The sequence below is a fragment of the Peromyscus maniculatus genome, chromosome 15 (assembly GCF_049852395.1).
Source record: "Peromyscus maniculatus bairdii isolate BWxNUB_F1_BW_parent chromosome 15, HU_Pman_BW_mat_3.1, whole genome shotgun sequence".
NCBI classification, from domain to species: Eukaryota; Metazoa; Chordata; class Mammalia; order Rodentia; family Cricetidae; genus Peromyscus; species Peromyscus maniculatus.
In genome coordinates this window covers 47153035-47168106 of record NC_134866.1, presented here as the reverse complement: position 1 = coordinate 47168106, position 15072 = coordinate 47153035, and the positions used below count along the sequence as shown (strand labels likewise).

Here is a 15072-nt window from a genome sequence, read left to right as displayed (position 1 = left end):
CCTAAGCGCCTTTCTTGTTGAAATCTTAAAAGCTGCCCACATCATTTGATTCCCCACAGCAAGTTATTTCAAGCCCGTGCTGTCGTGTCTCCCCCCCCTACCCCGCCCTCCCCCATCTTTCTCCATCAGCAACTTTGTGCTCCTCTCTTTTGCCAATTAGATGTGTTTAAGAAAAAGTCACTTGAGTCTTATTCTGTCCCTTGGTAAAGGAGGGGTGTGGAGTAAGCAGGGTCCTGGCCCATTTGGAGTCTATCGGTATTGGAGCACAGGGGTCACCAATTTTGAAATGAATCAGCAGGTAAACATGACATTGAGAGTAACCTGAGCCAGGCTGTTTTCAGCACCCTTGAGGGACGAAGAGCCTTGGTGAGCAAGCACATTCAGTGCTCACATTGTTACCACATGATCAGGGGAAGAAATATGTATCTTCCAGGAGCTAAATAAAATTCTTTTCAAAGTTACCATTGCTTCCAACATTTTTTTCCCCCTTCACGGTACTAAATTTATTTCACAATTTCAAATAGCATTAGAGGAAGGCACACGGTTCTTGTGACTATTCAAACGCTGCAGCTTTTTCTCCCGAGTAAGTTAAGCATTTCTAAAGGCACTCTCCAGTTCATCATATGACTGTGAGCATGTGGCCCTCCTCAGCCCAGGAAGCCATTTAGAACAAACTTACTTATCTGCTTTGTCCAGGCCAGGCTTACTTCCTTCTGCAGCAATCCCTCTCTCTGAAATCGTCTCCTGTGACATCTGAGGAGGAGGGTGCCTCCTTGCCTTCCTGCCGGGATGAATTATTCTATCTGGACTGGACAGCTTCAAGCAGCATGGGATCTACTATATCCATAAGGTATGGGGCAAAAATGCTGTTGAGAGCACCAGGGTGGAGGGGATAGCAATAGGAGAAAAAAAAAAAAGACAGCATTTTCTGAGGATGCTAGTAGCTAACACTTCTTGAGCTTCCTTTTTAAGGATTTCATTTCATTATCTTTGTAACTCTTCAGAACAGCCCTAAAGTAAAGAGTGGGTGTTAGAATTATTCAGGCAGGTTTCCATCAAGGGGAACTGAGGCTTGGGGAGGGTCATAAAACTTGTTCAAAGTGGTAGCTACTCGAGCCAGGATTGAAATCTAGTCTGTTGGACTTCTACAACCTACACTTTGGACTGCTGCTCTTAAAGACTTAGCCGTGTGTTCCAATAGTGCTGCTATCTGCATCTGCCCCACCTTTCTCCAGAAAACAGCAGGCCATGTTTTCATCTATCCTTATCATGGCATGTGTGAACGAGAAGGCAGGCTGAATAGGAGCATTAATGCCTCAGCCCCAAGGAAGAACAAAGCCTTCCATAGAACTTCTAACAAAGCCGGGCGTTGGTGGCGCACGCCTTTAATCCCAGCACTCAGGAGGCAGAGCCAGGTGGATCTCTGTGAGTTCAAGGCCAGCCTGGGCTACCAAGTGAGCTCCAGGAAAGGCGCAAAGCTACACAGAGAAACCCTGTCTCGAAAAACCAAAAAAAAAAAAAAAAAAAAAAAAAAAAGAACTTCTAACCAGTATTCCCATGTCATTTGTAGCAGATCTGATTATCCTAACCAGAATGCAGTCTGAGTCTTCCCACTCAGAGGGTTCATTGGACAGGCCGTTGCAGTGATAGCTAAGGGTTTTCATTATTATTATTATTATTTATTATTATTATTATTAATTATTGCTGCTGCTGTTTATACAGTGTACGTGCACACATGCACATTTGTGTGTGTGAATGCTGGTGCACACATAGCTCAGCCTGTGTGTGGAGGCCAGAGGTCATCCTTGGATGTTGGTCCTCACCTTCCACCTTGGTAGAGACAAGGTGTTTTTGTTGTGTTTCTACAACATGAATTTCCAGACATTCCACTGTCTCTGTCTCTTATCTCTTCACAGGCGCACTGAGATTACAGAGGCTTGTGCTTTGTGTCTAGCTTTTACATGGGTTCTCAGAATTCAAACTCAGGTCTTTGTGCCCGTGTGGCAAACACTTTTATACATTGTACCATCTCTCCAGTTTCATGTCCAAAGTTTAAAAGTTTTGCTTACATTTTCCTATTTATCACTTTGTATTTTCTTTCCTTTCTTTTCTTTCCTTCCTTCCTTCCTTCCTTCCTTCCTTCCTTCCTTCCTTCCTTCCTTCCTTCCTTCCTTCCCTCCCTCCCTCCCTCCCTCCCTCCCTCCCTCCCTCCCTCCCTCTCCTTCCTCCCTCCCTCCCTCCCTCCCTCCCTCTCCTTCCTCCCTCCCTCCCTCCCTCCCTCCCTCCCTCCCTCCCTTCCTTCCTTCCTTCCTTCCTTCCTTCCTTCCTTCCTTCCTTCCTTCCTTCCTTTCTGTTTATTTTTTTACATCCCAACCTCTCCCCAGTTCCTCCCCCCAATCCTCCCCTCCACAACCTATCCACTCCTCCACTGTTTATCTTCAGATACAAGCAGACATCCCATGGATATCAGTCAACCATGGTATATCAAGTTACAGTGAGACTAGGCTTCTATTAAAGCTGAAAACTGGTAGGAGGAAAGAGTCCTAGAATCAGGCAACAGAGCCAGAGACAGCCCCCGCTCCTACTGTTAGGAGTTCCATAAGAAGACCAAGATACACAACAGTAACACATATGCAGAGTGCCTAGGTCAGTCCCGCGCAGGCTTCCTGGTTGTCAGTTCAGTGTCTGTGAGACCTTATGAGGCCAGGTTAGTTGCTTCTGTGAGTTTTCTTGTGGTGTTCCTGACACTGCTGGCTCCTATAGTCCTTCCTCCCCCTCTTCTGCAGGATTCCTCGAGCTCCACCTAATGTTTACCTCTGGGTCTCTGCATCGGTTTCCACCAGTTGCTGGGTGAAGCCTCGCTGATGACAATTGGACTAGCCACCAGTCTATGAGTATAGCAGAATATCATTAGGAATCATTTCATTGACTTTTTTTTTTTTTTTGTCATTTGTGTTTGGTTCTATGCTAGGATTCTATCCTAGGTCTCTGGGGTATATTGTCTCTGGGTCCTGGCCCTCAAGGGGGAGCTCCCTCTCAGAGTATGGGTCTCCAGCTGGGCCCATCATTAGTTGGTTGCTCACACAGTTCCTGTGCCGTATTCATCCCAGCACATTTGTAGGCAGGACAAATTGTAGGTCGAAGGGTTTGTGGCTGGGTTGGTGTCCCAGTCCCTCTTCTGGAAGTCTTGCCTGGTTACAGGAGATGGCCAGTTCAGACTCTTACTGTTAGGAGTCTTAGAAAGGGCCACCCTCATAGATTCCTGGGAATTTCCATTGCTCTAGGTTTCTAGCTCTTTCCAGAGATGCCCCCAGATTCCAGTTGTTTCTCCCAGTACTCTCTCCCTCCGTCCCCAACCCCCACCTGATTCCTCCTGTTCCCACCCCCATTCCCCCTTCCAGACCCCTCCCCCGATCCACGGGCAATGTTCGTTCTACTTCCCCTTGACAGTGAGATTCATGCACATCCTGGTTGTACTTTTGAGTACTTAAATTGACTAATAGGAATAAGAGAGATCTAGATCATCCTTTCATTTTGTGTTAAAAGCTGATAAAGATTTTGGAGTGGTTTCCAGAAAGATAACCTCAACATCCTGAGGTTGAAATAGTTGGATATAGGAGATGGTTTTAATTTGTCTAGTGATCTTTGGTTTCCTGTGTAATGCCACAGAAGCAAGTGATTAATTTTCCATAAAGAGTGATTTATGTCATATTGCTTAATTCTGGGCTTTATGATGGAAGATGGTTATCAAGCACATTACTCTCTGGTGTCCTTTCTTCTTCTCCTTTTTTTTTTTTTTCCTGAGACAGGGTTTTTCTGAGACAGGTTTTGGTTCCTGTCCTGGAGCTTGCTCTGTAGACCAGGCTGGCCTAGAACTCACAGAGATCCACCTGGCTCTGCCTCCCAAGTGCTTGGATTAAAGGCGTGTGCCACCACCACTGCCCGGTAACTCTGGTGTCCTTTCAAGCTCTTGGGTCAATAACTTATGCTAATATCACCAAGTCTTTATTTTAAGCTATTTACTATTTCTAACAAGGTTTACACTTATTTTATGTTTGTGTGTGCATACTTGAGTGTATACATGTGTATTATGTGCATGTCAGGAGAGGTCCCTTGGAACTGAAGGTCCAGATAGTGGTGAGCTGCCATCTGGGTGCTCAGAACCAAGTCCCAGTTCTCTGCAAGAGCAGCCAGTGTTCTTAAGCACCAAGCCATCTCTCCAGCCCTCACTAACACTTTTAATGCAGTCAAGTGATCACTAAGTATGTCTTAATGATGGCAGTATTGATGCTTCTGGAGTATTAATTTTAGACACCTCAATAATTACATTCTCAAGAGTAATTAGCTTCAGTTATTGAGTGATGTTGGAGGTATCTTCCAGGATAGGGGATTTTTTTTCTAGTGTAAATTTCTCTGAGATGTGGAAGACACAGATGGCCAGCAGGTACACACTCTTCTGATCAAGGCACTGTTGTGCATCTGGTTTCTTCTTTTCTCTCCGGGCCAAGAAGAAACATGATGAGGATGATGTCCTATTCTTTCCCTGTTCTTCTTCTCTCATTGAGACCACATGGCAATTTCCTCTTCTATTCTCTTTTCTATTTCTATTCTATTTTCACCCTCTTGATTTTTGGAGGATGGCTTTCTCTGTCCTTTACAGCAAATGTGTCTAAGGGAAGAAAACACAGGATACAAGTGGGAGTTGGTGAAATTGTCCTGTTCCTTGCTACAGACACCTGCTCACCACTCACTCCCTGCCTTTGCCCTAATTTAGGTGACACTGAGCAAGCTTATGCTGAACGTGGGGATGGCAGAACTGCCCTTGGAGAGTCCACAAACAACTACCCCGAGCAGAGTCTAACTCCAACTGAGTGCCCCTTTCATAAGGTCCAACCATTTTTTTTTTTTGATCTTCAGGTTGCTTAGCTTCTGGTCCCTACCTCTTTAAACATAGTCTACATAAGATGACGAGACTTATCTTCACACAGTGCTGTTCTTAATGTGTTAATTTATCTGGCAAAGGGAAAAGGAAACCTCCAACAGCTTCTGAAGACTGAAATTAAAATCAAATTTCTCACGCTGGTGTTCAAGGTCTTTTATAATCTCACCCCAGCCTGCGGCTTGGATGGCTGCCCCTTTCTTCTGGTGTTAACCACCCATTGGATTGTAGCCACTAGGGCAACAAGCACCCTCGTGGTTTTGATAAAGGTATCCAGAGGACATTTGGAGAACACTGCTTTAGCATTATCTAGCATGCTGCATCTATGGCAGGCATAGCTTGCTTTAGTATAGTTATTTCTCTAAATCTGAGTTACCTTGAGGTAAAAATTGAGTTGTTGTATGTGTATGCATAGAAGTTAGTACATTAGGCCCAAGGCTCTTGCCCTTTGGAATGCTTGTTTGCAAGACTGGGCCAGAGCTGGTAACTGGGGACTTGGTCCCTGGAGTGCTCTCAATCAATAATTAGCTGCTGTGTGGTTCACTGTGTGTCAACTCGTATACAAACCACAGTTGTGCTTAAACAGCTGATTTCTTTCTGGGAGTCTGGGATTGTTTCAAATGCTGGATAGAAGGTGCATGTGTGAGTAGCTCCATTAAAAGCCCATGGTGCCAATTCCTAAAAAGAGCTGGACTAGAACATCATACACAAGTCACTAGGATTTAGTGGCTAGAATCTGTGTGATCCTTCCCAGGAGAGAAGAGCAGCAAGACGTCTGCACATGGGACCCGTCATAGTCTGCCTATGTTCTTCCCCATCAGGACCTGCTTACTTTATCCCTGCAGTGCATCTCAGCTAAGTCCTGCCCTGACTGAGTCCTTACTGGATATGCAAATGGAGGTGTAGTCTGGGGGAGGGGGGATCAAGTACACAGCATCCCTTCCTAAACCATTCTTAGAGTAGCTACTCAATAAATATTTTGTGTTTGAATTGCAGAAGCTTCCCCAAACAGCATAGATACCTAACACATTTGCAGGTTTTTGTTGTTATTGTTGTTACTATTTTATTTTTATTTTGGTACCCTTATGTTGCACCTAAATCAGGCCAATACCTGCCGTGGATGCAACTTTGAGATGCTCTTTTACAGCCCTAGGTCTGGTTTTGCTTGTGTGTGTGTGTGTGTGTGTGTGTGTGTGTGTGTGTGTGTGTGTGAGAGAGAGAGAGAGAGAGAGAGAGAGAGAGAGAGAGAGAGAGAGAGAGAGAGAGAGAGAGAGAGAGAGAGATGTGTGCTTCCTACATTTGAAACAAGGCCGGACCTTGCCTGTTTTTGGAGGCTTTTGTGATACAGAATCAAGGTGAAAGATCTGGGCACAGGAAGACTCAAGTCTGAGGGGCAGAGCTACGAAAGGATGTTTTGGCGAAGGGTGTGAAAGAGAAAGGAGCATGAAAGGGCTTATGATGGGATGCAACCACATGAAAGCAAGGTGGCTTTATGGATTGTCACTGTGGACAAAGGCTCCTGTCACAGTGTCTGAGGACTGGCAGAAAGGATTTGTTGCTTTGAAACTACTTCTTGGTAGCAGAGTTGTTTTTCTTTGATAAAAATCTCTAAGCACAAATTGTGGTTCACAGCTTAAGTTTTTTTTTTTTTTGTTGTTGTTGATTTTATTTGATGATATAGTTTTAGATTTAACATGCATAGATGTTCAGTAAATTATTGATGATAAGGGCTAGGAGGTGTAGTTCAGTTGTAGAGTGCATGCTTAGCATGTGCAAAGCTTTGGATTCAGTTTGTTAGTTCTCTCTCTCTCTCTCTCTCACACACACACACACACACACACACACACACACACACACACACACACACACACAAAATACCCAATAAAGAGCTAACAAAACAAAACCTGAGGAAAAGAGGGAGAGAGAGAGAGAGAGAGAGAGAGAGAGAGAGAGAGAGAGAGAACATGTGATAGGCTTAGCAGCAAACATCTTTAACCACTGAGCCACCTTGTCAGCCCCACAGACTCAATTCTTGTTTTTTGGTTTTTTGTTTGTTTGTTTGTTTGCTTGAGACAGGGTTTCTCTGCCCAACAGCCCTGGCTGTCCTGGAACTTGCCTTGTAGACTACGGTGGAATACCAGAGTGGTCTTGAACTCACAAGGATCCACCTGCCTCTACCACCCGAATGCTGGGATTAAAGGTGTGCAGCACCATACCCTGCTACATACACAATTCTTGATGATTATATATTGCTTCACTCACAAGCATTTATTGAATGCTTGTTATGGATAAGGAACCAGATGCAAGAGTAAGGAAAAAGAAGTTCCTGTCCACACCAGAGGGGGCTGACTTGCACATGTAAATTTATGATCTCTGGGGCAGAATACAGATCCCCAAGGCACTTCTCTCTCAAGCTTCCTGGGGACTGCTTCCCCACGAAGCTTGCCTTGCAGCTCACAGCCTTGATTTCACTGATCTATTTATCTGGAGGTGCTGATGAAGCACATGTAATTCATTTTTCTCCTTTTGTAATTATTAATTTCAGCTGCTATTTTCCCTCCATCTTTCTTTAGCTGCTGTTTTCTTGATTTCTCCAGAATTAATTAGCATTGATAACAGATTAATTTTTGCAAATTCATTGCCACTTACCAACAGGGAAATATCATCCATCATCCACTAGCAAAGAAAGGTTATACACTAGTGTAGTTATATCAGATTCACAGTTCCTAGGAGTTCACATTATATACTTACTGACACCTAGCTTATAGCAGGTGTTGCCTGAGGTCACATACCTGGTTGATGGTCTAATTGCCATGATTTTGCAATTCTTACTATTATGAGTATAATTTATTTGTATCCTTTGCTGAGATTTCTGATTCAGAATGCAAGTTTATTGAGTATAGACATTTGTGTCTCTATTTTTGACTCCTAATGAATAACATTACTTAGGGATATAAAGATCTGTTGGATAAATGGTTAGATGAGATATTAGCAGAGTTTCCAGAGAAACAGAACCCATGGGAAATATATAGACGTGCAAGAGAAGATTTATTATGGGAATTCACTCATGTGCTTATGGAGGTTGAGAATTCTCACAATATGTTGTCTGCAAGTTGAAGAGCCAGGAAAGCTGGTGGTGAAATCTAGTCAAAGTCTGAAGGCCTTGGGAACCAGGGGAGGGAGTGTTATAACTCCCAGACTGATGCCACAGACCTGAGAAAACAGTGGGCTGCTGGTTGAAGTCCAGAGATTCCCAGGACAGGAGATGGACACCTCCCCTAAGGTCCTCTGTTCTGAAGATGGACACCTCAGCTCAAGGTCTTTTTCTCCTCTTTCTTTATTTACTCTTAGCCTTCAGGGGATTGAATGAAGATTTCCCCACTTCTTTGTTTGCTGTATTGATTTCAGTGCTGATCTCTTCTCCCTTAGATCCACTAAGATGACATGTAAATTATCATTGATAGTAATGGCAAAGGAAAAAGCAAAATCTCTAGGATCCACATAAATCTTTTTCCATATTATAACATATAATATGAATAAAATGTTTTCATTGTATATGGAACACATATTATGTTTGAGTTACTCTGCTGGGCGCTATATTAAATATGATTAACCAGGCAATGGTGGCTCACATCTTTAATCCCAGAAGTCAGGATGCAGAGGCAGGTGGATCTCTGAGTTTGAGGCCAGCCTGGTCTACAGAGTGAGATCCAGGACAGCCAGGGGCTACACGGAGAAACCCTGTCTCAAACAAAACAAAACAATAAAACCCACAACAAAAGTGTTTACTGGTTCAAATCTGGTCAAGGCAAAGTACCTGTCCTGAGGGCTGAGAACATAAGAGAGCTATCCCAGCAACTATAATACAAGTGAGACTTCAATGTCTTCATGGAGACAAAATATTGGTCGAACAAAATCAGCAAACATAGATGAGGTGATTTTTGGCTTGAATGTTAGTGCAGAATCTAAATTCTAGAGGTGAAATGAGGAAGATCAGGGACGAGGAACATAGGTCACTTTCAGGAACATTCCAAACGTCTCTCCTAGCTGTGGCGTATGAAGTAACGTGTGTGTGTGTGTGTGTGTGTGTGTGTGTGTGTGTGTGTGTGTGTAGGCGAGGGGGATGGAACAAAGTAGGACTAGAAAGTCAGTTCCCACGCAGTTTCGTCTGCTCAAGTTCGGGGTCGTTAATCCCTCAGGGTTTATTAGCTTGAACTTTAGTAGCGACAGCGTTATAGGTCAGGAGGAGATGGGTTTGTTTGAAGGGGAATCACATGGTGAGGCATGCCCAGAGGAGATTTTTTAACAGCTGAGCCACAAGTCAATCTCAGTGTGGCTGTAGACATGGAAAGATGGCACAGTGTGACTGTGCTGGTGAATGACATGGTACAGAAAGTGCTAGAAAGTGCTGCCCTCAGCAACACACATTTTGTACTTATCACGGCCTATTCAAATTGCCCATATACATATTCATGCCATTCAATCAGCACGCCTCCAGAGGACAGGACTTATCTTCATCCGCACAAAAGGCCTGGCAGATGCTTGGTGAATGAATGTTAGCAGAGTGATCACATGTTAGCAGAGGCAGTTGGGTGATGGCACCTGGGCCATTGGAGGACACATGTGCTTCTTTTTGGACCTGCTGGAATTTGGGGATGTGACCTAATTTTTTTTTAGAGGACATTTCAAGGAATAAATTACAGAAAAGAAGCTGGAGAATAATTATGGTTTGATGTATTAAGGGAAGGGGTCCTGAAGAGTAGAAGTGATTAGGTTGGATACTGACAGAATCTAGCACTCTATCCCTCAAGATATTGGGTGGGACTGGAAAGGAAAAAAAATCTTCCTCACACTGATCAGGCGACACTGTGATATGGAGCAAGTCCTCAAAGAATGGGAAGGACTGGGTTTGCACTCAGAAGCCAAGGGGAACCAGGCATAATGGCACAGGCCCATAACATCAGCACTTGGGAGGCTGAGGCAGGAAGATTAGGAGTTCAAGACCAACCTGGGTTTCATAGTGAGACTTCTCTCAAAACAAACAAAAGGCTAGAGGGAGGACGTAAGGCAAATTGGTGGCTATAGAACAAGGCTGGCTTGTGGTTTGTCTTGCCTCAGTTTCTCCTTGAGTATAAAATAAGGTTTGTGCCGGGCGGTGGTGGCGCACGCCTTTAATCCCAGCACTCGGGAGGCAGAGCCAGCCGGATCTCTGTGAGTTCGAGGCCAGCCTGGTCTCCAAAGCAAGTTCCAGGAAAGGCGCAAAGCTACACAGAGAAACCCTGTCTCAAAAACCAAAAAAGAAAAAAAAAAAAGGTTTGTAATAGTCATAATAAATTATTGCACATACAGGATGAGCACAACTCTCAGAACAGAGCTTAGATGTAGTAAGTCCTTCATAAGCATCAGTTCTTATTCAAATTGATGAGGACCAACCACCATATCTGTATTAGCCTCATTACTTAGCAATTGTGTAGATGGGTGTTATCTTCATTCCACTAGAGAAAACTGAGGCACAGAGAGACTTAGTAACTTATCGGATCCCCATAGCTACTAAGAGATAAAGCTTACTAAGATAAAATCTTACCCCATCCATTTGGTTCCAGGCTTCTGCACTTTATAACACATCACCCCTAAGTATACAGGGTGGGACCCTTTGGTGAGCGGGTTAGATATGATCAGTAGGTATGAAGGGGGTGTGGCAGACAGGAAGGCAGCATCAGAAGGGCATAGCTGCTAGAAAACTTGATCTGGCAGCCCCGGGGAAGGGCAGGACAGTAGAGAATCCACCCCAGAGGGGCTGGGTTTGCAAATCGGATTGGAGGATCAGCGGAATGTGTAGCTGATGCAAACCGGGTAGCAGAGACGGTGTCTGAAGCAATCCAACTTGCAAACTCAGGGTTTCCACTTGAGTCAAAGCAAGCACTCTGCGGGTGCAACAGGAAGTTGGAAAGGGAGCTTGTCTCTGTTCCCTTCAGGAAAAGTGCCTTCAGTGGCCCTGCGGTTTCCCCTAGAGAGCCGCATCCGAGCGCTAGAGTGGACCATTTTGTTAGGTACGGTGGCAGTCAATCCCACGCTGCCACTCTTCTTTATGGCACAAGGTGCCTGCCCTGTTCACCCCACCCCCACCCCAGGGTAGGATGGTTTCTGTGCACAATTCACGGGGAGGGTGACACCTTACTGTATTTCTCATCCACGACAGAGTGTGGTGAGGATCGGCATTTTGGAAGCTAGAGAAGTCCGTTCTGTCGACTTCCTGCTTTCTGTTTCAGAGCTCCCGAGTGTCACTTCCCATTCCTATGGGATCCAGCAGAACACACGAGGCTGAGAATTCTCGTGGAGTTGATTTGCCATGGGGGATAAAGTAAGTTCACGGTTCGGGGGTATCAGAGTGAGCCTTTCAGTTGCTTTTTTAAATACTAGGAGTGAAATGAGGAAAGCTTTTACTATTATGCTTTATGTCCAAGTCCCATGTGTTTAGTACATCATTTCTGTGCATGAATTTCAAAATATGCTTCTCAGGTTAAGACCTGGGCTGGATTTTGAGGTCACAGTGGTTCTCTTGGACAGTTGCTAGGGATATTATACATGAGTCATCATCACCTGTAGGTTTCCTGTCTAAAATTTCACTGTGCCTGCCCATGGGAGGAGGGAGACGAGGGAGGGGAGGTCTCTTCAGTGTTTTTTTTTTTTTTCTCCCTCTCCAACCTGTCTCTTTCCTCACTCCCTTTTTCTCTATAGTAAAACATCTTCCGGTTCTTGTTGTTCTTGCTTCCTTCCCAGCACACTGAGAGGTGGATGTTCTAACTTCCCCTTTACAGAAGGCGAAACTGGGGTTTTAGTGACAGCCTAGAGCACTTAGTTAGTGACGTCATGAGAACAAGTCTCTAGGGCTCCCTCTTTAGACATCTTGTGTTTTCTTCTCCACATACCACCTGGACTCTCTGGTAAGATGTTGGCAGGAAGTAGTGGTTGGGCTGGGAAGCATGGGCAGATTCCTACGCAACTGAATTTTGGGCCCCGTTGAATGAAATCAAATTGGCATGCAGATCTTTCAGTGTAGAACCTTTTTTTAAATTATTATTATTTTTCTTATTTTGCATTAATTGCAATTATGGGGAGAAACTAAAATGTTAGTCGTGGACCGGCCCTATTTCATGCTGTTTTGGGTGGCATGCGTCACATGCTGGAGGTCAAGACACATTCATGTTATCCCAATCTTGGTAAGGTAAATAAAGGTGGGAGAGTCAGTTGTGAGTTGGTGTCCGTATGAGTATGTAGCCAGGAAAGAGGGGTCAGGATTAGTGGCTGCTTAGAAGAAGTCAATGGTGGAACTCCAGGAATCCAGGGAGGGAGGCTGTGGAAAATGTGGCTGCTGCCTTGTTTCACAAGTTTATGGAATGACTTGCTCTGTCGGGACTCTGGAGAGGACCCTCAGATTCTAGAGCAGGTCTCAGGATCAGACATACAACCATACTGTCTTGACAAGAAACTCCAAGGGTCCTCCTTCTGTGTCAGGGCCCAAGGCCAACAGGTGTTTTCCGGACCTGTCTGTGAGGAGTCCCCAGCCGCACGGTGGCTGTTCTTCCTGAATCAAGCCGATCCCTCTCCTGCTCTAAAGCAGAAGTGGTGGGTGGCTGGTGAGCTGGTGGTTGGCCTTAGGCCACAACCCACACACCGGCTGCTGGTCTCATGGCTGTTAGATCCCGACCTTTCTCTTTCTGGACTTACAAAAGAGGAGAAGACAGGGAAATGAAATACCAGGGAAGGGAGGGTTTGGTGGACGTGGGCCCAGCCAGCAGAGGTCTCAGTCTAGAGTGCGCATCACAGAGAATTTTGAGACTTGCCATCTCCAAAGCTACAGTCCCAAAGAAGAGGATTAAACATGAGATAGTTCTCGTGGGTGTCATTATTGAAGCTCTAGTCTGTCCTGGAAATGTACATTTTAAGTTAAATTTTGTTGTCAATAGTTGATGTGGAGAAAACAATGTATAACTGTGTTGCTGACCTTCTAGAATTATAAATCTCGAAATACATGAATTTCAAATTTCAAAATAACGAACAAGCAAAACCCAAGGAAACTTAGATTTGGACTTGACTGTGGGCTAGATGTGGAGGTTAAGAGTCCATGTAACTGACCAACTTAGGAGCGAGCACTGATGGAAATGGAGTGCTTGGGACCCCCATGAGAACTTGGGGATCAAGGCAAAAACACAGAGGCAAGAAAGGACATATAGTTGCAGCGATCATAGGCAAAAAGGCATCACCGCTCAGCACCCATGTAGGGTGTGCATTTCTGCACATGGCCCCCAAATAAGCTATGCAATGTTTATTGTATTTTACTATTTTTAGAGGCTGATGGTGAAATGTTTGTAAATTGAATTTTACTTTTTATATTTTTGCTTGTGAGCCTAGCCTGTAACAGCTGAGCTATCTCTCCAGCCTGAATTGTACTTTTTAAAGCACAAGGAAACCTCACCACTTAAAGGACTCTCATGAGAATTACCCTTTAACAGCAAAGAATTATTTTCGGGAGTAGATGTTCTCTCAGGCTTTGAACTTCTGGAAATTTTAAAGAATTTCCTCATGGTAGGGGCCAACATTTTGCCCCCTTACTGATTCTGGAATGTTTTCTCTTTTTGAGAGAAGGTCCTACTTGATATGCCTGGCTGGACTTGAATTTAACAATCCTCCTGCCTCTGCCTCTAGAGCACTGAGATTACAATACTAAACTTCAGATTTCCCCCCTGCTAAGTATTTGGTTGCAAAATTCATAACTGATGTTAATAATTCTTTCCCAGTTATTTCTATTTCAGATATAGCAAAAGTCGGGGATACTATTTTATATGGAGAATTGAAAGAGAAGCACAGAATTATTTTCTTCAAGGTTCTGTGCCTTTTCAAGGCAAGGCTTGTCCAGTAACAATTTTGGAGATGGTTAGCAAAGAAAAAATCTTTCTGACAGAGGTGCTCAGCCACTAAGTCTGGCTTTTGGAAAATGAACATTATTCTTTTTGCTAAACGTACGCCGTGAACTCAGTCATGTACACCATGAAAATAATTGGTGTGTTATAGTTCGCCCTGTGCCAGATTTCATGCTTGTTGAAAGGTGATTGGACTCAAACCAGCACATTTAAAGGTCAACTGGTTGTTCTGAAACTGCAGAACTTAACTCTTTCATTCTCTAGGGCTTTACCCAAATGGCCATGTTAGGAAGGGGCAGCGTGCAGCGCATGCTAACTTTTGGACGTATTTTTGTGAAGTTCTCTGTGCTCCCCGTGGCTCCAAAGGATCTGAGAAATGAATTCATTGCTGGCTTTTAGAAATGAGTAGGAACAGCAGGGACCAGCTTCTTCCATAGTTACTACATTTGGATAGGGCTGTAACATGCCTGTGGTCATCACATGGGTATCATCATGGGCTTGAAATCCTATCCCATTTTTAGAAGAGCTTCAAGTTGTTTAGAAAAAAAAAAAAAAAACAGAAAAGCAAAACCTAGACCTGTCTCTTTCTTCTCTGTTTTTCCATCTTTGGGCAACCTTTTAAGTTCCTTAAATACTTCAGTGGAGAAACTCTCATCAAGTTTTCAGTATCAAGCCCAGTTGTTCGACATTAGCTGTGGGGGTGCTGGTTCACCAAGGGTGGGGTTCTGAAGGGGTAACCCCACTGATGGGATAACAGGGGTCGCAGCTCATGTTGTTGATCTCCAGGTTATCTCCCATCTCCATCTGCTAGGTTTCCTAAAGTAAGGCTGAGGACTGGTCCATCTCAAATAGGTTGGGTGGATTTTAGTCATCTAAAGAACCAGTTCCTTGTGCTTTGGGTTAGTGTCCTGGTGAGGCCCTAGACATTGGCCAGCATCCTGTTATGGGGACTTGTTTGGAAGCTCCACACACAGTGTCTTTCTTGAGGAAAAGCTTCAAGTCTGACATTGGGCAGACCCACAAATGTCACACAAAAGTCAACAGGAAAATACAGGTGGATCAGAATAACTCCACCCTGAGTGAGTGTGTGTGTGTGTGTGTGTGTGTGTGTGTGTGTGTGTGTGTGTGAATCCTTGTGGTTCTAAGCAAATGCAGGCTAGAAACTTACACATTTGATTTTATCAAGCTGATAGTGAAGCCTTCTCCCCTTTG

At 44.3% G+C, this 15072-nt stretch overlaps 1 protein-coding gene across 2 annotated transcripts in view; it reads left to right on the top strand.

The window, feature by feature from the left end:
• The first annotated feature begins 695 nt into the window (after nucleotides 1-695).
• The window catches only part of Pde4d (phosphodiesterase 4D), a 1451136-nt gene continuing 1436759 nt past the window's right edge, over nucleotides 696-15072 (top strand). The window contains exon 1 of one of the 2 annotated variants that reach the window (XM_016000210.3): nucleotides 696-850. The gene's annotated coding sequence lies outside the window, so the exon portion shown is untranslated. The remainder of the gene's footprint in view (nucleotides 851-15072) is intronic. The other variant, XM_076552299.1, reaches the window with a different exon arrangement.